At 46.0% G+C, this 27,982-nt stretch overlaps 1 pseudogene; it reads left to right on the forward strand.

Annotated features, from left to right (window-relative positions):
• The first annotated feature begins 736 nt into the window (after positions 1-736).
• On the forward strand, positions 737-27,735 carry LOC144160750 (uncharacterized; annotated as a pseudogene).
• The last annotated feature ends 247 nt before the right edge of the window (positions 27,736-27,982 follow it).

Genomic DNA, 27,982 nt, shown 5'->3' on the forward strand with positions numbered 1-27,982 from the left:
GGCACTAGTCTCGCGTGATTCTGTTCGCAGCATAGAAGGCGCCTTCTGTACAGTCAGGAAAAGAAAAGAAAACATTAGAATGGGCGACTGTTTACAGGAACGGCGATGCGCGGCAGTGATATAATGAACACGAGTGCCAAACGTTTTCCCTTCTACATCCTCTGTGTATATTTTCGCAATTTGAGCGAAGAAACAGTAGAATGACAAAATAATTGACGTGGTACACTACCTGGCGTTTAGCATGTAGGCATCAGCAACTTAAAAGTTTGCAATCAGAACATTTGTATCTCCCGCACACCGTTCTGCCTAATATAGCAAGATTTGTTTTCGCACAGGTTGGTGTCGGTTTTATATCTAGCACTGAAGTGCAAATGAACCAGCAAACTCGTAACAGGACTTACTATCAATATTTACTTTTAGAAGAAAAATCCCGAATGGCGTGTAGTAGACTAAAGTTGCCCCACCTACGTGACAAACAAAGCCGGCTGCATGCCGTGAAAATTTAGCCCGTCTTTTTTGGAGATTTCTTTTGTGGTGTTTCACTTCGCGTGCATATTGTTGGTGACCTGACTGTTGGTCACCTGTTTGTTGGTGACCTCTCAGTCATGATTTTGCTCACGTCCCAACCAAGCAACGAAGTCCTAATATTGTATATCTGCTGCATTACTGTAACAGATTTGTTGCGGTGCTCCCGGAGCGTTGCTCCGTGAGTGGGCACGGGAGCAGCTCATCAAACATGATGCCTGATCTACGTGTTTTAGATGCAGAGCATCTGTTCGTCGACCCTGCGTCATCCGGCGTGCGCACCTCTCCTGCTCGTCCCCTCTCCACGCCAGCTGTGACAAGGCCGCTCTCCTCCTCGCCGCTCGGATCGTCTCGTGCCGGCTCAGGAAGACACCGGCAACATTGTCGCTTCAGGAGCCGTAACCAGCTGTGATAACGCCGCTCTCCACCAAGCCGCTCGGCTTGTCTTGTGCCGGCTCAGGAAGACACCGGCAATACTGTCGCTCCAGGACCATTAAAGGGGAAGCGTGCTCGTCTCGTGCCGGCCCAGGAAGACACCGGTGACACTGGCGCTCCAGGAGCCATCTCATGGTTCCAGGAGCCATCTCATGTCCCTGCCTTGTTGGTACTCCGTCCACACTCACACTGCGCATGCGCGTCTCTCCTCCATTCTCCTCTCCTCCAGCTGTTTAAAAGCAGGTGCTCGCGCTGCGCGGCGTTAAGTCTGCTCCGAGACCCCGCTTACGCCGGTTCCTTTCTGGTGTGAAACCTACACGGAACCCCCCTGCTTTGCAACACCACATAGTTTCCTTTGTGGTGATGGTGTAATTTGTTTCCAATGCAGGCTGCGCTTGCGCTGCTGATGGCCTGGCTACCGGTGGTCTCTCCTGACTCGGCATGCTCGCATCTGCTCTGGCAAGTGCATTCTTCAGGCATGAAAACCACACGCAGTGGCGTATTATTCAACGCAACTTCATCGGCGAGGCTCGACTATCATCTTCCAACCCCATCGACGACGACATCGCTCCCCGCAAACGACAAAAGCCGCTTGCGGACAAACTTGCTCTTCGGTGGGCACGGGAGCAGCACATCAAACATCATGTCTGATCTGCGTGTTTTTCAGTGCAAGCTGCGCTTGCGCCCCTAATGGTCTGGCTACCGGCGGTTTCTCCGGACTCGTCGTTCTCACACTTGCTCTGGCAGCGGCATTTTTCAGGCGTGAAAACCACAAGCAGTGGCGTATTCTTCAGCGCAACTTCATCGGCGAGGCTCGACTATCGTCTTCCAACCCCATCGACGATGACATCGCTCCCTGATAACTACAAAAGCAGCTTGCGGACTAACTCGCTCTTCAGTGGGCACGGGAGCAGAGTATCAAACATGATGCCTCATCTATGTGTTTTTCATATTCAGGTGTGTGAAAATATTCCCTTCATGCTAAAAATCAAATAATACCTGCTTTTGCTGTTCCCGTGCCCACGGGTGTTGTTGGATAACGGTTCCGAGTGCTTTTTGAATGCGTTCCTATTATTGTATTGCGGAGATATTCAAGCTAATCCCGGGCCAACAACGCGTTCTGAAGCGCTATCACAATTTGAAACGCTACTGGAGGACCCCGCTAAACAAATGAGTGTGCTATTTCAGCTGTTGAAGACGTTCATGCGCCTTCTGTGCATAGTTCGAAGAGTAACGCTGATGTAGCTGCTGACGTAAAAGCCATGAAAACGGTTAAACGTTGTCGCGATAAAACAACCGGAAAACTAAAAAGACTAGAGGAACTTGAGCACAAATCCCAATCAGCCGAAAACCTAAAAAGCGAGCTATCATGCCTGCCTAATTTCTAATTTGAAAGTATTGCTCAAAATAACTGTTTAAAGGCTCACCTGGACGAACTTCAAGATAGGCGTCGACGTGACAATTTATTTTTCATGTGCGTTGAGATGTCAGAGAATCCTGCGAAGAAACTGAAGCAAAGGTGGTCACTAAAATTACGTCCGTCATTGGTTTTTCTCCAAACTTAAATAAACGCGCTCATCGATTGGGCTGATTTTCGCCATACCAATGCCATCCCACTACTGTGAAATTTATTGACACCAAAACTAAAGAGAAAATATTGTCTGCACGCTCCCAATTTAAAGAAGAAGACATTGGCATTAGCGAAGACTTCTCTCCTGATACCCGCACCACCAAAAAAGCTCATTGAGTTCGCAAAAAATCTTCCAGAATCGCCACTATTTCACCTAAGTTACATTAAGGTATAGGTTAACAAAAAATGCTACATGTTTGATACTGACGCTGGCCAGGTTATTAACGGCCTGGTCGAAGTTTCGAAAATGATAACAACAAGGCACGTGTCCCTTCCTAGTAACGTGCGAGGGTTAGTGGCCCTAAATTTAACTCAAGAATTTCTGTTGTGTTCACTAAGATCAGAATCCTTCTTGACAAATACGATACTTTATCTTCCGCTATAGATACTTGCTGTGCACAAATATTTGTGTTGACCGAAACATGGCTCCGCGCACATGTGCAGGACTCAGAAATTTTTCATGAAGCGCGTCATTTTGAAATTTATCGTTGTGATCTAACAGCCCATCGGGGAGGCAGTGTTCTCTTAGTGATATAAAAAAACATACCTCGTTTTGCATACACATTAACACCACCCTTGAAACTATCTCGGCTTTTCTTACTATTGGCCATCAAAAAATCGTCCTAGGCACATGCTATCGTTCCCCTTCGTCATCGCCAACATTTGTTAACAAACTGCGCGACGTTCTCAACAAGCTCGTCACACGTTTCCCCAATTATCCCTTATTTTTGCTCGGCGACTTCAACTTTCCGAATATAAACTGGACTACATAACCAGCTTCTACTTCCCCTTTTTGACACTTGCTTCAAAGTTTTTAACTTTTGCTCTATCTTTTCCTTACGCAATTAGTAGATCAACAAACTCGAACATCCTCCCACGCAGCAAACACGCTTGACTAATCCTAATTACACGGCCCGATATTTCTTCCATTAAAACATACTCACCTCGAATTAGCGATCATTCTCTTCAGTTTTTCTTTGAACGCCTCATTCGGAAAAGTTTCCAACAAAGAAGTAATTCGTGACAACAAAAAGGTGAACTTTCAGCCTAATAATCAAAAGTTATGCACCTTTCTTGATACTATGGTAATCTTGATAATCTGGCCAAAAAAACATCACCCGTCAATCCCCGCTCTATTACTGTAACCTAAACTTGCTCTAAATTACTGGAACATATCAAATTCACAAATTTAGTCAGTTTTCTGGAATTAAATTCGTTTGTTACATCAGCGTAAGGCGCTTTTCGCAAATCACTGTCATGCGAAACACAGTTAATATCTTTTACTCAGAAGTTACATCGCATTTTAGACCAATCATCAAAAGCTGACTGTTTATTTACACTTTTCCGTATCCTTTGACAAGGTGTGCCACAAACTGCTACTGCACAAACGAAGCAAACTGCCACTTGATGACACCATCATGAAGTGGATTGAATTTTTCCCTAAAAATCGCTCGCAATTTGTTGCAGCCAATGATCATAACTTTTCACTCATCCAGGTTTCCTCTGGGATCCCCTGGGGATCTGTTCTACGACCTTTTTTGTTTCTTATATACATTAACGATCTGACTTCTCTTATATCTATTAGATCTTTTGTTGGAAAATGCGTATGCAACGCTAAAAAAAACCTTGTTCGAGCAGTTACGCCCTCCGAACAACAACGACAAGAACAATTGGTTCCAGGCCCAAAACTCAGCTACAGTACACCTAGCCAGCTTTTGCGGCACACTCAAGAGTTTCTGGACGAGACATCAACCACAATTGACAGACAATTGCTCCGGGAACTGTTTTTAAAGTAACGCTTTTTACCTCTACCCCCAAGGGTTCTTTCGCGACCGTTGGTGTCAAAAGAAATATCGCGCAAACCACTAAAAGAAGTTACTGGCACCGCCAGGAATCGAACCTGGAAATTACAGAGTAACGAAGCGAGAGCCCGTTCTCTTACCGATTAAGCTACGAGGCCACGCGGAGACGCAAAAAACAAGTGGTGCACTCACCAAGCACATCTTCGCCTTTACCCCCTGCATTCTAGCTGAATGCCACGTGATAGCGTCAGGCGACCTCTCCCGCTGCAGTGATCGCGGCCCACGGCACGTGTAGCGAACGTGTGCGCTCCTTGCGCATGCGCTAGGAGTTTCAGAAATTAAAAAAAAGCTCCCACCAACGCATGGCATCTCACTTCTAGAACGCAAAATTGCTAAAGCCTGCCAGCTCAAGTGTTCACCTCAAAAATCGGAGGTTCTTGCCGCCTACCCTCACGCCAAACGACACACCAAGAAAGACATTCAAATACTCCTCGAAGGTCAGGCCATCATTCCATTCCCCCACTTTAAGATCCTCCTTCGACATCTCCGGGCCAACACCAAGAGTGATGTATCCTTCTAGTGCCTCACACACATCATCATTGAAATCATACACATCAGCAGGGGAGTTGCCACCAAGACGTAAAGCCTCAAGGAATTTGTTTCCTTTCGAATATTTCAAGTTTTTGTCCTATCAAGAATCATTTACGTATCCCCCTTTCTTCTTCTCGGGAAGGGAGACACAAAGAAGTATATATAATATAAAAAGGCGGTTAAACAGTCAGTTGGTCTTCCTGCAAACACACTGGAAGACCTGATAGAAGGCAATACTCCTAGCCAGAAACTCTGACTGAGCAGAACTGCAGTGGGTCGCCACATCCCTCACAAGATTAGCTGGGCAGCACAGAACGTCACTGGGTGTGATGTACTCCTCGATGCTTGGTGACAAGATCTAAACAGGCTCCCTTTTTAGAAATATCAACGCTTCACACGAAGACGGTCGCCGAAAAGCACGCGCTCAAGCGGTCATGCATTTACCTACACAGACGCTCCCAACATCGCGGACATAAATACGCCATTATCGTGGCTACCTCCAGAACCAATTTCGTTGCGTGTGCCTAACTCAATACACAAGACATGACGGCAGAAGAAGAGGTAGCTACAATCTTGGCTCTCACTCATCCAGGGGTTTGGAAGGTAGTCATCTATTCCCAACAAGCCCACCGGAATTACCGGTCGGGGGGGGGGGTGGGGTAGCCCCGAGCTGCACTGCTTGTGTAGAAAACCACTCCCAAACACGTTCCATTCAGCTCATCTGGACGCCCGCTCGCGCTACCATGCGGTGCAAGAAATACGCCACCAAGAAGCCAGCGCTTTTAAATGGCTAGGGAGCTCCACCAAGACAGTCAACCACTTTTCACGTTCAGGAACATAACCCTGCAATATTCTCTTTGGAGACAGACCCTACCTTCGAATTACCTGACCTTTCAAGCAAACAACAAATCACCTTACTGTTCATACAACGTGGCTCCTTCCCACACCTCACGCGTCTTCACATAATGCTCCCGAATCGCTCCAACTCTGAATGTAAATTTTGCTCTGAAATAGGAACACTTTGTTGTATGATCGGGGTGTGTGACCTGAGAACTGATCATCCTCCTTTCTTCCTCTCCGCTACCCAACAAGAGCACTGAAGATGCTGCTGTACAGCTCCTCTCTGCCTACCCAGCTTCAGCTGGTGGACAGAGCACGGGCGGCGCGGACTGCATCTTGGCTCCGTGAAGGAACCACTCCCCTGCGACCCCGCACGGGGCACCTTGAGTATTCATGGTGACGGTGAGCAGCGACACCGCGGACCCCGAGCTCCCAACATAAGCCGTGTCCAACCGTGGCGAGGTGTTTAAAGGTGAAGTGTAGGAGCCGTAAACGGTGACCGTCGGAGCCTTGGTCAAGCTCCGGCCGATGGGCTCCCTGCCTGTCTACCAGGCAGGGAGCTCCGGGACCTCTTTGACTACTAGGGTAAGGTCAAAGGAGAAAGTACCCCCGTCTCCCTGCTTTTATACTATGCTTTATGGTATTGTCTAAACCCCCCCCCCCAACCGTGATCGGCCCCCTTAAAGGGGCCGCACCGAAGTATCGTTTCCCCCATTGCCATCTTTGACATTTCCTGAACCAGATCATTACTCCCGATTTCTTGTCATGGAGTCCCTGAATCCAACCCACCCTCTTGCATCTCAGTCAGTCTTCTTGATCGCCAAGTATATTGAAGCCATAATAGGAAAATCATATCAGGCCAAAAAACAAAGAACTGGTGAACTCCTCATCGAGGTAAATGACAAGCAGCAGTCGACAAAGCTTCTAGCTCAGACTAGACTGGCTGATCTTGACATCAGGGTCACACCCCACCGGAGCCTCAACAGCTCGCAGGGTGTGATATCAGAGCCAGATCTCCTGAACGAAACCGATGCGGATCTCCTTGCCGGCTTGAAGGATCAGGGCGTCACTGCCGTGAGACGCATCACCATCCGTAGAGACGACAAGGAGATTCCCACCAAGCACATCATGTTGACCTTTGACCGCGCCGTTCTCCAACAACATATATATGCAGGTTTTATCCGTTGCTCCATCCGTCCGTACATCCCGAACCCGCGCCGCTGTTTTAAGTGCCAGCGGTTCGGGCATGGTACCAGCTCTTGCCGTGGCCGAACGACGTGTGCGAAATGCGCGGCGCACGATCATCCAAGCGATAATTGTCCATTCGATACCCTGTCTTGTGTGAACTGCGGTGGGCCGCATGCAGCGTACTCCCGCAAGTGTGAGAAGTTCCAACTTGAGAAAACGATAATCAACATCAAGGTAACTGAGAACATCACCTTCCCAGAGGCGAGAAAGAGGTTCGCCTCTTTCCCTCTGGGGAGGTACGCCGACGCGGCTCGCCGGGGGGCGGAGCGGCGTCTGGTGTCTACAGGGACCCAGTTCAGCGAGTCTGACCTGGTCCCGCCCCAGCCCCCCCTGGGTTGCCTCACGCAGCCCAACCCGGCACCACGCCGCTTGCTGAGGCAGCAGCGGTTGTGGCGCAAACCACCTCTGTCGGAACCGGTGCCGCTCCCGCCTCTGTCTCCCCGTCCTCCAGTGCGTTGGAGGGTACCGAGGTGATGGACACCACGGGCCCCGCATCGGCTCCCACCGCCACCGCACCGCCCATGCCACTTTTGGCGTCCCCAACGCCCGCGGCGGAGGCGGCTCAAACGAAGGGCTCCCGAAGGGGGGCTAAGTCCGGGGGGCCCGGTCCGTCGGGCACCCCTCGGACATCCGACGACGAAATGGATGTCCGGCCGTTCCTGCCTGCAACGCAGCGCAAGGAGCGGCCTCCGACGGCCAAGCCAGTAGAAAGGCCTAAAAAGCCTAATCGAAGAGTAACAGCCCCGAAAGACGACACATGAACACACACGAACACACACACTCCAGTGATTCTTAAATTTAAATAATGGGAACAGAAAACATTATTCAATGGAACTGCAGAGGCCTCCTTAAAAATCTTGACGATGTGTATGAGATTCTGCATGCCAGTCAGCCAAGTATCATGTGTCTGCAGGAAACCCACCTCAATTCTAAACAAACAAATTTCTTAAATAGGTACATGGTATTCAGAAAGGACAGGGTTGGCTGCACCCACTCTTCAGGAGGTGTGGCCATTATCGCCCGGAAATCATTAGCATGCCACCCTCTCTCTTTAAACACTGTCCTCGAGGCTGTAGCGATCCGTACCATAATATTTATTAGGTTGATAACGGTATGCTCCATCTACATTCCTCCTGATCATGCACTTCTGAGCTCTGATTCCGAGGCACTGGTCGACCAGCTGCCCGAACCATACATACTAACAGGCGACCTTAATGCGCACAACTCTCTTTGGGGCTCTTCCCGTACGGATGCCCGGGGTCGCCTGATAGAGAAGTTTCTTACATCCTTCGGAGCATGCCTTTTCAACAAAAAACAGCCTACATACCATAACTTAGGACACAATACATACTCGCATCTTGACTTGGCTATTGGTTCCGCAGTTCTCTTTCCATGTCTTGAGTGGGGTGTGGGCACGGACCCATATGGTAGTGACCATTTCCCCACTTCATTAACGTATATAGGTACAGGCCCGAGCAGTCCATCTTCCCATAACAGGTTTAATGAATCACAAGCAAACTGGAGCACATTCACACAAACATCTCAACTACAACACACATCCATAAAACACCTACTCGTTGAGGAGGCCGCCCAACTCGTCACGGCGCACATCCTCGACGCTGCCGAAAAGTCCATTCCCCAGGCCTCCAGTGGGTCCCGCACCCCAAGGAGGCCCTGGTGGAACGAGGACTGCAGGCGGGCGCGAGAGGCCCAGAACAAGGCGTGGGGTGTCCTTCGCCGGTACCCCACGTCACATAACCTCATTTCTTTTAAACGGGCAAAGGCTTTTGGGAAGCGAGTGCGTCGTGAGGCGAAAAGAGAGAGTTGGCGCACCTTCCTCACTTCCATCAACTCATACACTGACACACACAAAGTCAGGACACGAATACGAAAACTAAAAGGACAACAGACACACAGCCTGCCCCTGGTTAGTACAACAGGGGACACACTGGAAGACCAGGCTAACACACTTGCGCAACACTTCGAACACGTGTCCAGTTCAGCACACTACACCAACACTTTCATTAAACACAAAGCATCATGTGAGAAAAAGTCCTTGCGAGACACTAATAAGTCGAACTCATCCTATAACACTCCCTTTTCACTTCATGAGCTGAAGGTCGCACTCGGTACTTGTAAACCTTCAGCTCCAGGTGCAAACAGGATTTCATACACAATGATACAACACTTACATGCAGACACGCTTGAAACACTTCTTCACCTCTACAATAAAATATTTCTTTCGGGGCACTTCCCACGCTCTTGGAGGGAGGCCATAGTAGTGGCTTTCCTAAAGGAAGGGAAGGACCCTTCCTCTCCCGCCAGTTATCGCCCCATTGCCCTGACAAGCTGCCTGTGTAAGCTCTTCGAGAAGATGATAAACAGGAGACTCGTGTACTTCTTAGAGTACAATGGTCTTCTCGAGAGCTGCCAGGCAGGCTTTAGGGCGGGGCGATCTACGAACGATCAACTCGTTGCATTAAAGTCGTATATTAAAGATGCCTACCTTCATAAGCAGTACTGTATGACAGTATTCTGTGATCTTGAAAAGGCGTACGACACTGCTTGGCGGTACGGCATCCTCAGCGATTTGAAGTCATTTGGTATGTCGAGTAACATGTGGAACACGCTTGCCAGTTACCTCTCTGAAAGAACGTTTCGCGTGCGAGTTGGAACTGCACTCTCTAGAGTTCATGTGCAGGAAAACGGTGTTCCGCAAGGTGGAGTTTTGAGTTGCACTTTGTTTATTGTAAAAATGAACTCTCTTCGGAAGGCTCTGCCACCAACCATTTCCTGCTCAATCTATGTAGACGACGTGCAATTATCCTTTAAGTCTTGTAACCTGTCTATCTGCGAGCGCCAAGTCCAGCTTGGTGTTAACAAGCTAGCTGGCTGGGCAGATAGCAATGGTTTTAAATTTAATCCTGGAAAGTGCACTTGTGTTTTGTTTTTCAAGAGGCGTGGCATCCGGCCGGATCCAGACATTCAACTCAATGGTGTCTCGATTCCTGTAAGAAAGGAACACAAGTTCTTAGGTGTTATCTTTGACGAAAAGCTGACATTCATCCCACACCTAAAACAACTAAAACATAAATGCTTAAAAACAATGAATATCTTGAAGGTTCTGTCGCACATCTCTTTTGGTGCTGACAAAGAACTTCTCTTACGTGTTTTTACCAGCTTGATAGGTTCACGATTGGACTATGGTAGCGTTGTTTATAGGTCAGCAAGTAAAACATCCCTCAAAATGCTGGACCCAGTGCTTCATCTAGGGCTCCGCTTGTCATGTGGTGCCTTCCGAACTAGTCCGGTCGAAAGCCTGTATGTTGAGTGCAACAAATAGAACCTACAACGTCGGCGAGCATACACAGACCTCCTTTATGCTTTTAAAATTTCATCCATGCCTCACCATCCTTTTAAATCCGTTTTTCATGATACCTCCATGACTGAACTCCTTTTAAATCGACCATCGTTCTCTGCGCCCTTCTCTTACAGAGTTAGAGAGGAAGCGTCCGAGCTTGCTGTCTCCTTTTTAGATACCATCCAAAGTTCTGTAACAGATTTCATAGCACCATGGCATCTCCGCCCTGTCTCATGCGACACATCATTTACACATGTAGATAAAAACCGAGCTCCCACATGTGCAATTCTGCAGCACTTCTTGTATTTGCAGCAGAAGTATCAATTTTCTGAATTTTATACGGACGCCTCTAAAACTGCCACCTCTGTGTCTTGCGCGGCGCATGGGACCGGCCTTAATGTCACTAGAACTCTTAACAGCAATACCAGTATCTTTACGGCAGAGGCTTATGGTGTATTTCTTGTTGTTAATCATATCCTTCAAAGTCACATCCCACAATCCATTATATATACAGACTCCCTCAGTGTCGTGCGGGCGTTGTCGTCAACAAAGTCTTCAAAAAATCACGTTGTAAATCTAATAGTCAAGGGTATTATGTCGGTGTATGTACGCAAATTTGAACTGGTTCCTTGCTGGGTCCCTGGCCACAGTGGTATAGCCGGGAACGAAGCAGCGGACCGAATGGCTGCTGCTGCTACACTCTCGAATACAGTAGACATAACCACATTACCCTACACCGACGTGAAACCACACATCAGACAACAACTTCGCCAAACATGGCAAACACACTGGAGTGAACAAACAGACAACAAGTTACACCTAATAAAACCACACTTGGGACCATACACCACCGACACACGTAATAGATACACTGAAGTCGCCTTGGCTAGATTACGGATAGGGCACACTCATGCAACGCACTCGCACCTTCTCACGGGGTCTCCAAGACCTCTGTGCAGCAGGTGCGGAGAGGCCCTATCCGTGATTCACATCCTCATACAATGTAAGGCACTCGACATTACACGACGAAAACACTTCCCACAACTACACACACGACATATTCCACCACACCCGTCATACTTCTTAGGAGATGAAGCCATGTTCTCTGTTCAGCGAACCTTAAGGTTCCTATCTGAAGTTCATTTCTTACAAATCATCTCTTATCACCCATAGTTTTACCCCTGGTCCTATACACCAGCCACCGTATTTATCTTTTAACCACTCACGTTCTTCACCCTGGCCCTTTACACCAGACGTGCTCATATTATTTAACTGACTTTATCCGATTTCCCTCCTTATCAAATAACTTTGTATTTGGCGCTCTTTGCCCATGTCGGCCTTGCGCCATTAAACTTAAACCATCATCATCATCCCTCCCCTGCGACCCCCTCTTGACTGTTCCGAAATCTGCATAAAGGTTTCCTCCTCGTCTTCTCTCCTCCTCCGCTGTGTCTGCCGCCAATCTCGTCACCTGCGTCGGCGGCGGCGTAGACGAAGAAGTGAGATCGTGTAACACCGAGTTTGATCTGCCTTGAAGTTTATCAAAAAAGAGTTTCCACTCATGTGCTACACTAATACAACTGAACAAACCACCGTTCATTCATCATGCATTAATTTAATCGTAGCAAAGGATATCTCTTTGAAGTAATAAAGGGTATGGTTAACTGCATTTCACTTGTCTCGTGTTTCACTTGTTGTAGAGCCCCGTGAGTGGATTTAATTGACGTCTCATGGGTAAGCATTGTGGGTGCCGTTTACAGCTTTACTTTCCAACCACAGTCGCAGGGTGGATTCGCGCAATTTGTTTGCAAAGAGTTGCATTCAGGAGTCCGCTTGGTCGTCACCACCTAAGAGCACAAACATCTAACCGCGGCTGTAGAGCTTGCCGACCAACCGGTCGCGATAGCCCCTCCCAAACCCGTGGCTTCCATTCAAGCACAGCAGTCTCGAGACAAACTCTAAGAGATGCTTGAGTCGATTGCTCGACCCAGCATGTATCTCAATTAGACATCCATACAACGTGCAAGTTTGATAAAAAATTTTCGATGGGAAGATAACGTTGCTGGTACCTAGTATTCGTACGCTCTTTCAACTATATGACAAAGACGTACTCTCGATATTGCTTCTGCTTTATTTCTGGACCGTACTTAAACATATTTTGCGGACGTTGTTCAGATGTTGCTGGTATGTCAGTTTTTTTCTTCGTATATGTGTATCGCTGTTACAAATATTTTTGCTATATCTGCTACCCTTTAATTTCAAAATCTCCGCACGCGTACTGTTTGTAAGTTACCGATGGGTTTTGTATGTGTTTTATACGGGTTTTGTACCGAGGTTTTGTGTGAGTTTTCTAATCAACCAAAACTGCTTTTACAGAAATATAAATGTGGAGGACATCATAAATAAATTAGGCTCAGCATAAGGATGTAGAACATTTGATGCTTATAGGAGTTTTTCTTCAGTGACACCACCAATCTACTTGGTGCAATCAAAATACAAATGCTGGCCTTGTACATCACTGGCGGCGCTGTTTAGCCACTAATGTTAACAAAACATTCCCCAGCTTGTACCGATGGTGAAAGGCTAAAAGAACTGCCGAGCTGGCGGGCTCTCCCCCGGTTACTTTCCTTATCGTTCTGACTCCACAACTGCGGAAGAGGCGGCAATACCCCTGGCATGCACCACCAGGCGGCAACCACACAATATAATCATATCATTCGTGGTAGCTTTTGCCTATGGCACTCAAGATTCTCCAAAATCCCCCTACTCAACCAGTAGACATCGTCTGGACGCCTGCGCCCACTGGGATAGGAGGCAACGAGGCGGCCCACAAAGCAGCACTAAAACTAAACAGCCGTGCTGGGGTGGTTCCTGCTCTCTTGCACAGTGCTCGGTCGACCCACGATCATCGGCTCCCGTACCAAGAAGCCACGGAGCAATATTGCGTCTCCCGCTGCCGTAATCCCACGGTCCACACTTCCCTAATCAACGCCCAGAATCGCCTATGGGGACTTCTTCAGACCAACTCTCTCGTAAATCGATCACTCCTACACAAGACCTATTCCTCTGAGTTTTCATTTGCCCAACTGTCTCCTCTGTGACTCCATGGACGCACTAAGCCACGCCATGTGGGTCCGTTCTCTTAATCTATTGCACCCGATCTCCAGCATCGACCAGTGGGAGGACGCGCATGGCTGCTGGCCACCGGAGGCGCACCTACTTCTGGTTGACCGAGCCGCCACCTTTGCCGCCAGCCTTCGGCAGGCATCCACCACGCGTTCCTACCAAACTTGCTTGAGAAATAAAGTGATTTCTCTCTCCTTTTTCTCCCTTCATTGGACACCCGGCGGTTGCACCAAGCTGGACCGTCTTAAGACGCCCTCCAACAGGCGGCAACCGGGTCCGCAAACTCGGCGTCTGCAACGCGAGCTGTTCCATGCTGTCCACTTCCGGCGTGAGCGTACGTTTACTGTCGAGCAGAACAGCAAGGGAGAGATGACGTCACAAACGTTAGCCACAAGGTTCTTGAAGGGTAAGTTTGATGATGGCGGCTGCTCGTCCTGAGGCGCATGCTCACTTGCACTTGAAAAATTCGTTTTTTCATAAGCTCCTCACGTGGCGTAAGCCCACGCACAGGTCTGGATGATGCCCGGCGCTCCTCACGGGACCCACGATCACATGCGCTTCAATTTTCTGCGCTCCGTATTTTCATTGTTTAGCCCGTCACGTGGCGCACGCCCACCCAAGCCTGCAACATGCCGCGCGCTTTTCACCAAATGCACGCCTAGGTGCACGGCATTTTCGTGGTATTTTGTCGCTTCGTAGACGCCGCAACCAAAAGCTTATAAACAGCCCGGCAGTGTAAAGATTCGAAATTTTAGTACAAAGTTTCAAAAGGCATTATAAAATCCATCAGTGTTTTCTTTAAAAAATACGCCGTTGCCATGTTTTGAAAGGAATTCTAAGAACACCCAACCGAAATTACGGGCTCGAAGGCAGGTGAAATACCATGTTTGAAAATACATCGCTGAAAAAAGCAGTCCTTTAAGGTTGGCAGTTATGTTATAGGATTTTGTAGCTTGAGCGCATTTATGATTTGTTGAAGTAATTCCAGTCCTCATCGTTACTATCCTACTGCTGGGGCATCAGAACTAATAACACAATTTTGGAAACCTCATTGTGCTTGAAATTGTTCAATCTGAGTAATACAGTTGTCTTACTTTGCGCCACTGTTCAGCTTGGACCCAATATTAAAATATTTTGCAAAACCAACACGAGTGGTCGTATAATTAAGGAAGTGAAGGAAACATTTATGGTAAGTGATGTGAAGACAGCAAGCACTCCGTGCATTAGGCTTAGCTATTTTACATGGCTTGGAAAAGGCCCAGACTGCCACAAATGAAATAGAGGGTTCCTGTGCGTTTCGCCAAAATGTGACACGTTTTTTTTCTTTTGTGCTCCTATTGTCAGTAAAAAAAACAACACATTCTTAGCAGTCATAGCGTGTGTTTCAGAAAAAATATAAAAAGAAAAAGGAGCCGATAATGACGCATGCGCACTTCCCTGAAAAAAATCGTGTGCTGCAGTCGGGACTGTTCCCAAGGCCAAATAAACTGCTGGGATTGGAAATGAGCACGCCTAGTACAGACGTGAGTTTTATGCGTAATCTTTTCTGATCAACATATACACACACATTATATTAAGATATCAAACATAACACCTGCGCGCTTTTCATTCTATAGTTTGGATTTCGCGCCTTTTGTATAGGTTTGGCTACTGGAATGTGCATATCAAGATTTTGCGAAATAGAGCATTTTTTTTCGTGAGAAAAACTCTTCATAAAGAACGATTTTTCTTTAAGGCTCGAGATTCGCGGCCAACATTGTTCTGTTATTTGTATGAGCCATGAGCGCTGTAGGCCTAATTATTCCCGTAATACCCAAAGTGGGGCTGAATTCTTTCCATTGTTAAGATACAAACTAAATAAAGTACAGAAATTGTGTAATAACCCTATATTTTGAACAGTTGAAAAGTTCATTGTTTGATATTTTCGTTTTAACAGACCGCAAAAACGACCGTTTTATAAATCACGATCATATGAGCCAATCTGATCCACTGGTGATGACCTTTGGAGTGCAACAGGTGCAACTCTGAGGCATGTTCAGCGCAGTTCAGCTTAAACATGTAGCAGGATGAGAGCGTTCAATTTAACTCAAATGTCAACTGTTACTACTGTGAATGACTAAAGACTCTGTGCAGCCCTTTGAATTGTGTTGTCAGCTAAATTCATCTGCAACAGTAAATCGAGTCTACAGCGCGCCGAGTGTTGTCACATGAGGCTACACTATATAAACCATTGCCGTTGCCACCTTGTTCATCGCCTTCCCCTCGTGAATATTGTGCATCTCAACCTGTTTACAAATGAAATACAGGCTTTATTATGCTTGCCAGTGTGTCTGTGAAAAGGTATATGCGCTGTACATTATTGCTGGCGTTGTGTGAAACGTGCCCCCGAAAAAAAGCGGATGCGTTACAAACCGGACGGAGCGATAATTATATAAAAATTTGCGCTTTGTTAGTTTAGTTTTCACCACATCTGCTCTGTTGGTTTCCGCCGTCTCTCGAAGTTATGTACCAACCAGCCGAAGTTAAAACTCTTGTGAAGCACTCGTCAACGAAAATGGTTGCTGGCAACGCGATCGTGAATGAATTAACAGCCCACGTTGACGAGGACATAACAAGAAAAAAAGGAAAAGCGCTGAAGTGTCATCATCATAAACATCATCATCATCATCACCAGCCTATCTACTCCCACTGCAGGGCAAAGGCCTCTCCCATTATTCTCCAGTTATCCCGGTCGTGTGCCAATTGTGACCAATTTATCCCCGCAAACTTTTCGATCTCATCTGCCCATCTAACTTTCTGCCGTTCCTTCCAACGCTGGCCTTCTCTAGGGATCCACTCTGTTACACTTTATGACCAACGGTTATCTGGCCATCGCATTACAAGCCCTGCCCACGAACATTTCATTTTCCTTATTTCTACGACTATGTACTTAACACACGTTTGTTGCCTGACCCACTCCGCTCTCTTCTTCTCCCTCAATGTTACAACTATCATTTTCCACTCCATTGCCAGCTTAGTCGTTCTCAATTTAAGTTGAACCCTCTTAGTTAGCCTCCAAGTTTCAGCCTCGTATGTGAGTACCGGTAAGATGCAGATGTCATGAACTTTCTTCTTCAGCGACAATGGTAGACTGCTATTCATTATTTGAGAATATCTGCCGTATGCACTCCACCCCATTCTCATCCTTCTAATTATATCTGCCTCGTAATTGGGATCCGGGGTCACAACTGGGCCTAAGTGGATATATTCGCTTATCAATTCCACTACCTCGCCTCCTATCCTAAACTGCTGTGCTGTCCCGAGGTACTGGGCATTACTTTATTTTTCTGCAAAATATTTTCAGCCACACGGTTCCACTCTGTTCGTTCAGTAGGGACAGCATGCTTTGCAATCCGTCACCCGAGTTACTTAGCAAAAACACGTCATCAGCAAATATGATGTTCTGAATACCTCTTGTAAACATGCTCTGAATAAAATTGGAGAGATTGTGTCTTCTTGTCTGACGCCCTTTTTTATAGGTATTTTACTGCTCTCTTATGTAGGATGGTGGTAGCTGTGGACCCATTGTAGATATCCTCTAGTATTCTGACATAATGCTCCTCTACCGCTAGTTCCGTAATGCCTGAATGACAGCGAGGCATTCGGCCGAATCAAGTGCTTTCTCATAATCTATGAATGCTATATATAGGCGTTCAGTATACTCAGCGCACTTCTCTATCACCTGATTGATCGTGTGAATGTGGTCCATTGTTGAATTACCTTTATGGAGCACTGCTTCTTCTTTAAATTGACTGAAATTTGCAGAAATTGTGTTAGCAATTACCTTGGTAAGTACCTTGTAGACGACTGACAATAAACTGATAGGCCTGTAATTTTCCAAGTCCTTCATGTCACCTTTCTTATGGAGGAGCAGGAGCACTAAACGTCCCTCTAAAGCGGTTCGCCTTGGCCAAGAGTCCTTATTCCAGGACCCCTTGAGACCGTTCGGCTTTTTGAGCCTTCTTCACCAGCCAAAGCTGGTCATCCGGATCCCAGCTGGACAGTGCACTCTCCCAGTGCTGAGGGGAGGGAAGGGCAGGGGGGAAGGTTGGGGGTTCTTCTCGCAGCACCACACAATGTGGTAAAGCGTGCCCGGATTAGGATGATACTCGCGTTCTTCCAAGATTTCGGTACACTTGCGGTCGTTAGCCATTGCAAATACGTGTTTGCCAGTTTTTCAAGTAGAATTTCTCGATCATCGTTCAAGAGGTCTGCTGTTATCTGATTCTCCCCAGGTGGTTCACCCCCTTTCATTTCTTTCAAGGCCTTCCTTACTTCCGGTCGTTACTGGTGGGATGTCTATCTACTGTGAACTACTTTCTCGGCCGGCATTATCCTGGATATCCCAGTTACTGTACAGATCCCTATAGAACTTTTCGGTAACTGTGACTATTTTTTCGCTATTTGTGATGACATTGCCTTGCTTGTCTTTAGGTGCATACATCTGATTTTTCCCCACGCCAAGACGCCTCTTTACTGCTTTCAGGCTACCTCCGTTCTTTACAGCTCTCCATATTATACTTCCGTATGTCAGCTATCTTCCGCTCATTGATAACTTCGAAAGCTCCGCTAGTTCTATTCTATTAGCTGGGGTGGAGATTGTCATGCTTTACCGTTTCCTAATTAGATATTTCGTCTCCTGGAAACGTTTGCCGGTACCCTGTCTAGCCATCGGGTCCCAAACTTCTACTGCACACTCAGTGATAATGCGTGCAAGGTTGTCGCTGACTTCCTGTGTCCTAGGATCGGCTTCCTCGGTAAGAGGTGAATATCGGTTCTGGAGTGCGATCCTGAATTCTTTTACATTACGTCTTAGTCTTAGCTCATTAATCGGCTTCTTTCGTACTAGCTTGTTGCGGTTCCTCCTCAAATCTAGGCTAGTTTGAGAACTTACCATGAGGAAGTCACTGCACTTTACCTTTCCTAGCATTTCCACATCCTTCACCATACCAGGGTTATTGCATAATATGAGGTTTATTTCATTTTTATGGTCCCACTTCGGGCTCCTCCACGTCCACTTCCGGCTCTCCCGTTTACAGAGGAAGGTATTCATTATGCATAGGGTATTCCGTTCTGCAAGCTCAACCAGTGCGTCCCCCGTGCTATTTCTTCATCCCAGACCATAGTTCCCAACAGCCTTGGGTCCAGCCTGATTCTTGTCTACTTTAGCATTGAAGTCCCTCATAACTACGGTATACTGCGTTTTTTCTTTACCCATTGCCGATTCCACACCTTCATAAAAGCGTTCCACTGCGTGGTCGTCGTGGCTGTATGTGGGCGCTTAGCCCTGTACCACCTTTAGCTGTACCACCTCTTATTGAGACTAATTACAATACCTGCTGCCCTTTCGTTAATGCTATAGTATTATTCTATGTTGCCAGATATGCTTTTATTGACTAGAAATCCCACTCCCAGTTCTCTTCCGTTTACTAGACAATGGTAAAATAGGAATTGTCTATTCTTTAGCACCGTAAAGGCTTCACCTTGCCTCCTACCCTCACTAAGCCCTATGACATCCCATTTATGCCCTTATTTTCCTCGAACAACACCTCTAGACTCGCTTCACTTGATAAGTTTCTTGTGTTAAATGTTGTCAGGTTCACATTTGACTGGCGGCATGTCCGGATTCAGAGATTCTTAGCACCCTCTGCTGAGTCACAGGAATGACCGCCGCCGTGGTCAGTTGCTTCGCAGCTACTGCACACTGAGTGCCGTAGGTTAATTGGCGTATTCATGGGAGGATGGGTCTGTTACTACACCAGCGTGGCCAATCCTGCTCTGAAGAGGGAGTGCGTTACCTGCAATGGTCGCCGGGGTCAGGCCGCACTCCAAGCCCCATTCTGCAATTCCATCAATACGCGGATTTTTCTTTGTAATCCGGTGGTAATTGTCCGGCACCGGGATTCGAACCACGGTCCTTCTGCACGTGAGGCGGATGCTCTACCTCTACACCACGGCTTCACTCCTGAGCTATAACTGAGGTTATTTCAGACATTTATTCAGGCAACATCCAATAGGAATGGCAACACCTTTTACCGCCACCATCATCATCAGCAGATTGGCCAGCAGGGCACGGAGGACACGTAGCACTCGGCACCCAGTCTGGAGTGGCGCCCCGGTTATACTCACCTCGTTTGGACCATGGCATAGCCAGCGCAACCTCAATAAACTTGGGTTCGGCCGCACCACATCGTCGGCCGCCTACAACCTAATGTAAACATCATCTCGTGCCCTGCAAGCTACACCCATTGCTTCTACCATGACGCGATGCTGATTTGACGTAGTGGCCTAGCTGTGTGAATGTGTAGTTCATATTTTTATTGCAGGCTCATTTCCCACTCATGCGTAAAAGCACAATGCCTTATAAGTCTATTAGATTGTTTTTGTGTACGAAGCATAGAAGGCGTTTTAGGGGCCAAACTCCTCTTGCTCGGGCTCTGTCCCGTCGCTCGGTGCTGCCGTGTACATACAACTGATGATGATTGTGGCAGGATGCCCTTAGGTATTGGCCCACCAAAGATTGGACGAAGAGGTCAAAACTTTTAACGCTTTCGTTGCTACCCAACAAGGAGGAGAGGAAGAGGTTGTCGCTCGTCGTCTGCGAGCTCAAGACATGTACCTGGGGTACGCGACACAAGAAGGTCTTCAGAAAGCGGCGGCCAAGGTGGCTAAATGTCACACACCGAATTTGCCAACTTGCCTATGGAGATTCTCATCATCCCAAACAACCCATACATGATCACCACAAACATTGAAGTCGTCGACGGGCTTGTCAATGGAGCGGTGGGACATTTCAAGCTTTGCGTGGGAGGAGTGGTGGTTTTGATGCGGCGGAGCCCGGTTTCGATCCCACGACACCCTGGATTCGATTAGAGGTATGTGGCGCACTTCCCACGGAGCTACAAACAGAGTTGCGAGAATGGCTACAAACGCGACTTATGTCCTTCACTCATTGATATGGTGCGCGCCTTCAAGAAGACCTGTAATAACGTGTCGAGTGCCATTGACGCGGCGGCGCCTGGTTTCGATACCACGACTCTCTGGCCTCGGCGGAAGGTATGTGGCGCTCTTCCCACTGCGCTAAAAACCGAGACGCGAACATGGCTACGAGCGCGCCTTATGCCCTTCACTCATTCAGATGGTGCGCGCCGTCAAGAAGGCATTAACAACGCGGCGAGTCTTTGTATGTCGTGTGGGCGAATGGTGCAAGGATTTATCGATAAGCCTTTTAGCTTCGCCTCTGTCGTCATCATTCACTTAGTGGAGATGCAGAATTTTTTTTTGTACAGTCAGGAAAAAAGACAGAAGGAGCAAATATTCACCAGAACGGGGAACCCTGATGCGGGGCTGTGATGTAAAGAACACGAGTGGCAGGCAGTTTTATTTTTACATCCTGTGTATATATATTTCTGCGATTTGGGCGAAGAAACCATAGAATGACAACACTTGTGCGATGGTACTCACTTTCAGTCTTTTACCATTTAGGCTTTAGCAGGTTCAAAGAATGCACTTGTAACATTTGTATTTTTTGCACCTCCTCCTGCCATATACCACCCTTGTTTTCGCACAAGTTGGTGTCTCTTTTATGTCTAGCACTAAACTGCAAGCGTAATACCAAACTCGCAACATGACCGACTGCCTCCTTTTATTCGGGAAGACCTATTCGGAATAGCATGTAATACAGTCACGTCACCCCATCTGTGCAGCAAAAAAAGGCTGCTTCACGCTTTAAAATGAAGCCCGTATGAAATGCAGATTGCGGGTTTCACGTTTCAATTCACGCGCATCTTGTTTGCGTCCTGATTATTCCGGCTGCTAGTGATGTCTATTGCATAAAGTCACCCAGGAACCAAGTCCTTGTATGTTTCATGTGCTGCATTACGGAGACACCTTTGTTAACTTGTTTTTCCCGTGTAACTCCTGGTGAAAGCCAACTGTCACCTGAAAAGCCAACCCCCAAGCCAAGCCAAACCTCGCTGGCTACCCTCGTCTGAAAATAAAAACCCCATCTGCACCGAGCACATCTACAAATACAGATATAAATGGATGGCGTTTGGGTGACATAACCAGTGGCACGGCCACAGCAATCGGGCCACAATAGCTTGTGAACATCGTTTTCCTGTTCTGCAGGTTGGTAACTCAATTTCTCTGTACTCTGAGAGAAACGATAACCGATGTCTTTTGCTGGTGCCGTGACCATGAGTGCTCTTTTTGTCTAATTTCGGGTTGCTTGGACGATGTTCTTTTGTTGCTGATGTTGGGCGATGTTGAGTCGGATCCCGGTCCTTCCAAACCAACGCGGTCATAAACTAATGCCAGTGATGCAAATAAACAACCAAGTCGGACGTCTGAAGGCGCTCAGGCTGATGCGCAACAGAACGAGATCCTGAGCATCCTAAAGGAGTTACCATCCCAATAAGCAACAATATCTTCAAGCCATAACGAAATAAAGGAAACTATTCCGGCAATTCGGAGCAGCCAGCTCAAGATAGAATCGGGGCTGCAAACGTTGGACAGCACGGTAGACGTAACACGGTAGAACAAAAACTGGCCAATTTAGAAGATACATATAAAAAAAGTGGGGCCTTCGACTGGCGAGTTTGATCACGACCAAAACCAGAATAATCTTTTGCAATCTCCTCTTGACGAATTCAAAGACAGAGAAAGGCGTGATAACTTGTTGTTTTATGGTATCGTTGATGCTAAAGAATCTTGGGACGAATCTGAAAAAAATCTTGAGCCTCTTGGAACCCCATTTTGATGGCGAGGTGAGAGGTGAAGATACTGCGCGCGCTCATCGCCTGGGCCAGTTCTCATCATCATGATGAAGGCCAATAATTGTAAGGTTTGCCAACTTCAAAACACGAGATGAATTTTTTTAGAAGAAGTAAGCTAAGCGAGCATGGTATCAGAGTGTCAGAAGATCTATCTCTCTGTACGCGTCAAGGACATAAAACCCATATTGAATTTGCCAAATTCGAGCCTAAGAATCTTTTCTTCAAGCGTATATAAAAAGAATCCATCAAAATGACAAGTACTACTCCTACACCCTGTTTCAGACAAAGAAATGGCGTCAGGCCATTTCCCTAGCCCCGAAGCCTCTAACCACATCCCTAGGAACGATAACGCACACAATTCTTTGCCATCTCCAGCAGCTTCTAATCTTGTCTCAGTACCCAGCACTTCGTCTCAGCCTGCTCTGTCATCTGAATAACTACTGAGGGGCAGTGGCAACCAGTCCTCCTTATAACGAGCATCGGTTTTTTTCACAAATATTCGAAGCGTAATCAAAAAGCGCACTGATATTTCCACGGAGATTCACTCCTGTGCAGCGGGCATTATCTTTCTAACCGAAACGTGGCTCCATAGACTCATCCGTGACCGTGAAATAGTTTACTCTCCCCTAACGTATAGCTTTTACCAGTGTGATAGGGAGGCGAGACAAGGTGGCGGCATTCTATTTGCCGTCAAATCGCATCTTGAATCACTCGCTCTTAGCATATCTTCGTCCTGGAAAATGATTTGGGTATCGGTAAAACTGCCGCTCCGTAGATTATTATCAGGAGCCTGCTATCACCACTTTAACGCCCAAGCCACATTTGTCAGTAAACTTCATGACGCCATAAATATTGTAATCACCCTCTATCCTTCATTTCCTCTTTTCGTGTTGGGAGACATTAATTATCAAGGAAATAATTGGTTCCCACCAATACCTCTCTCAAGCCAAGCATTATTCATAAGCCAACAATTTGTCGACTTGTATGGGCACATTAACCTAACTCAAATGGTCTTAAAGCCCATTGGACTAACAGCTACGACTGCTACAATACTAGATTTATGGTTCACAACTTCTCCTGACCTATGTTTCGCAATTATACATATGCCGAAATTAAGCGACCATACCTTAATAAATTTCCATCAAGTTACCGGTACAGAAGTTGGCAAGGCGAACCAAAATAATAGGTAATTACAGCAACGTCGATTTCACAAGAATAAACCAGGAGCTAGACGCATTTTTAAGTAAATTTCTAAACGGCTTTGATGAACTTACTGTCGAGTCTGATTGAACCCTTTTCAAAAATCAAGTAGCACACCTTAGCCACCGCTTCATACCCATTCGACAAATTTCCTATAACCCTAAGTCCCCTTGGTATAACCACAATTTATGCATTTAGTGAACAGAAAAAAACGCTTTTATCGATTAGCGAAGAAGACCGACAGCAAATGCCGTCGGTCACAGTACCATACAGCTGCTGAAAAATACGTGTCCGCCATTAAAAACGCAAAAACGAACTTCCTTTTTTACACTTTACAGACATGTTGCGTAATAACCTTAAAAAATTTTGCCGGCGTAATAAACCCACAGGAAACAACAACAATAGCCCTGATTGATTCAAACAGTGCACCGTTACCAGATATTCAGTACGCTAGTGTACTAAACAAATCACTTTCCAGTTGTTTTTCACGCGCATTATCCTGTGATACGCCAGACATTCGCTCTTAAGATTATATCTCGATGTATCCTGTGCTGATAGATACAAAAAAATTTGTGAAATCATTGACAGTATCAAAACATCGTCTGCTTTTGGTATTGACTGTGTTAATCCAAAGTTCTGTAAAAGTACCAAACAGTGTTGCTCCATTATGTTATCTAAAATTTTTCAACAATCATTACACGTCGGTGAACTGCCATCAGACTGTAAAATAGAAAAGGTGGTTGCAGAATTGAAATAAGGTGACAGACATTCAATGTTCAACTGTAGACTCATATCAATCACCAGCGTTCCGTGCAAGATCCTTGAACATATACTTATTTCTAACATAGGAAATTTTTTGGAATATAATTCATTTTTTCACTCAGCTCAACATAGTTTTTGGAAGACATTCACCCCAAACTGCATAGTTTTCTTGGCCGCCGTTGTTTTGCTGATTACCACTTTTAAATTTTGCGAAAGCGTTCGATAAAGGTTCGCACCATTTACTCCTACTAAAATAAAAAATTCGGTTTTGATACTAATACAATAAAAAGAATTTGAAATTTTCTCACTAACCACCAGCAATTTGTAGTGGCTAACGAGACAAGCAATTCATTACAGCCTGTACTCTCGTGTGTCCCTGAAGGCAAAGTATTAGGACAACTAATTTTTCTCATCTATATAAAGGTTTGTTAAACTGTATTTCTTTCCCAGTCTATTTCTTCGCCGACGACTGCGTCCTTTTCTGTGAAATAACCACAATAATGATGCGCATGCGCTGCAAGATAACAATGAGGCTATCTCTTTTTTGGTGTGGTAAGTGGCAGATGACCTGAAACGTGGCAAGTGCAAATCAATGCGAATAGGTCGTGCGGCTACAAACCCGTTTTCGTATCACCTAAACGGCACCCCCTGCAATTGTTTCATCCTACAGATGTTTAGGCCTTCATGTTACATCCGACCTATCATAAAAAGTTCACATCGAATTCATCGTCAACAAATGTAACTGCATGCTTGGGAATTTAAAACGAAACTTTCATTACGTTCCGTCGTCCGTAAAACTTCATTTTTACAAAAGCATCATACGCTCGCAACTTGAATACGCATCATTCATATGGTATCTTCCCACGGAAACTCTTACTCAATTGCTGGAAATGGTTCAAAACAGCTCGGCACGTTTTAGTAACTCAAACTACCACCGACCAACAAGCGTAACCACAAGGAAAAACAATTTGCTCTTCCACTACAAAGTTCACGTCGCAAAATCGCACGTCTCTGCCTCTTTTATAAAGTTTTTTGTCCACGGAACTTCGCGAGATGTGTTATCACTTCACCATAATATGTATCACCGCGTCTGGATCAAACGCGCAAACACGGCGTCATCAGTTGTATTACTAAGCTTTTTTTTATTCATTCACCCCGCGTACGTCCATTGACTGGAACCACCTTCCATGAGACATTGTAAAATTACCGATGTCAATTTGTTTCACTCTGCATTGTGTAATGTCACTTGAATAAGTCTTGTTTTGTGCACAGGCTATTCCTTACGCGTGATATGTGTTTAAATTACTGTATTATTTCCGAAATGTATGTACGTGTACAAATGTTTATGTCTGTAGAAATGTGTTAAGTATTTTCTTCAACATTGCTCGAGCCAGCTTGGTAATTGTTTTAAATAACAGTCTGTTTTCATGCTTTTCCTCTTAAACCCACTCTAGTCTATAATGTATTATCCTTAGGATACCAAAAATAAAATAAATAAAAATAAATAAAGGAATCTAATGCCCCACCCTGCACTGCATTGTAGGAATTTTGAGGTAGGTGTTCCTACATTGCCTCATAATCTGCGCGTCGATGTAAAGTTTTAATGCAAAAATATTCAGCTTGCTTGAGATCAGGGTGTAGTAGGTGCAGTAGTTGGCCGAGGTCTACTATTTTGGTTTCATTCCCCCTTGTTTTAAAGCAATGCCTCCGCAATCACCATCACAGGGCCATTGTTTGCTTCCAAAAGTCAAGGCCACTGAAAGAACATAAGCGAAATGCGCCTAATTCAATGAAAGCCTGAATACGCAACCGAGTGCAATCGAATGCAAGCATTCAAACACAGTGGCCGCTCGAATTTGGCAAACAGAGTTAAATTAAAAAGACTACAATGTTTGAAGTGATTGTGCCGTAAAAAGTACTTCCACTATTTTGATGCCTATTGCTTTACAACGTACACTATACCTAAACAAGTAGGCCTAACAGGAGAATTGATTGATTGATTGTAGGGCCTAACAGGAGAAGAGGAGGAGTTTACCAGTGATGTGATTTTTGAAGGTTTAGTTAAACATATATGCCAACTAGTCCAGCTCGCCATTCTGCTCCAGGGTGTGTATTTCTATGGCAATCACCCTGTCCCGGATCCTGCATGTTTCCTTTTGCCACATTTTGTGGACATGGATTCATCGGTGTATATATTGTAATTAAAATAAACCAATTTGTTTGGATAGGCACAAAAAAATATTTGGCAAGTTCAGATGGGACCTGTACTCTGGAATAAAAGGTCCACAGAGCCACCGTTCACAAAATAATGTTCTTTTAAATAGTGAAACCTCACACCGGCCGTCATAGCAAGTTTCAAGATTGTGTTAGTAGTGCCAATTCGGACATTCATCAGTGTTAAATGTTTGTTGTTGCGAGCAGAGCCCTCGCCGCAAGAAGCCAGGGGCCATATAGCCTCTTTTGTGTTCAAGAACGGTCGTGAGTTAAAGGCTCAATCGTTTTTGTCCAGTAGGGCAGCGAATTCTCATTCGAAAGTGTGAAGGACACGGAGAGTTGCCAGGGTTTCTCATTCCAAGATTACAACCTGAGGTGTCGTTAGGCCCAGGCAAGGGTGCGAGGAAGATGGGGTTTATTCCAGGAGCAAACTGTGCTCCTATTTTCTTCTGTGTTCATTTCCTTTTCACATGAATCTTCGTATTTCTGTTCCTTCAGATTGGCACTGAGTGCTTCTGTGGTATTTTGTGCAATTTTTTGGTTACTTTCATGACGCTGCTGCGTATGTGGGCGCTTTGTTTTGACGTAAATGTGAAAATTTGAAGTTTAAATTCAAAATAGAAGGATAAATGAAACCCTAGTGGGCTATGGTGCATCGGGATTCACACGTGATCATAATTGAATGTTGGGTTATAGTAGTTATACCTATTTCAAACTTAAGTGATTAGTCACGGGTCGCTGTTCAACTGCCATGTTGTGACTCAGGAAACGTTGCTTAGTTCTTGCAAGCTAGCTCCAATGCACACTGACTCCACCCAGGGAGGAGAAAGGGGAAGTAATTTCTTTGCTGCCATGAAAATGTCCCCTGTCGAGTGCCTAAGCGGCCGATAATATGCCCTGTACAGGGTAGCACGCAGCTCAGGAGCTGTCATACGCTGGCTGCGCTTGTTAGTAAAGGCTTAAAGCCGGCACTGTCTTAGTTTTTTCTGCTGATAGGATGTTTATAGGAGTATTATTTTGGAATTACTCGTGTATTTGCGCTCCTTTGAATTACAGTGGGCTTGATCTTGACCTTAAGACATGCCCTTATTGTTCCATTGCTCCCAGTATACGTCCGTTCTATACGCCACATCGTCCAAAACGTCCTGGGACCTTTTTCTCAACGAGTACGACGTCGCCTTCTGATAACTGTGGGCTGATTGCACCTTTGGCCCGTACGGTTGATCCAAGCTTCATTAAGTATATATTTCGTCATCTCGTCCACCACGCTTGAGTTATACGACAATGGCTTTTCCATGCATCTTCAATGTCGCTTCTCTGTTGCTTGCCCGCGGGGAGTCATGAAGCTGCCGCTTGTTCCATTTTTTTTCCGCTGACGTTAATAGAAGTGCGTTGTCGGGCTCGACGTGTACGTATGTCAATATACGATTGT

This window comes from Haemaphysalis longicornis, unplaced genomic scaffold (genome assembly GCF_048455015.1).
Source record: "Haemaphysalis longicornis isolate Haplotype H1 unplaced genomic scaffold, Haemaphysalis longicornis Haplotype H1 scaffold_11, whole genome shotgun sequence".
Lineage (NCBI taxonomy): Eukaryota > Metazoa > Arthropoda > Arachnida > Ixodida > Ixodidae > Haemaphysalis > Haemaphysalis longicornis.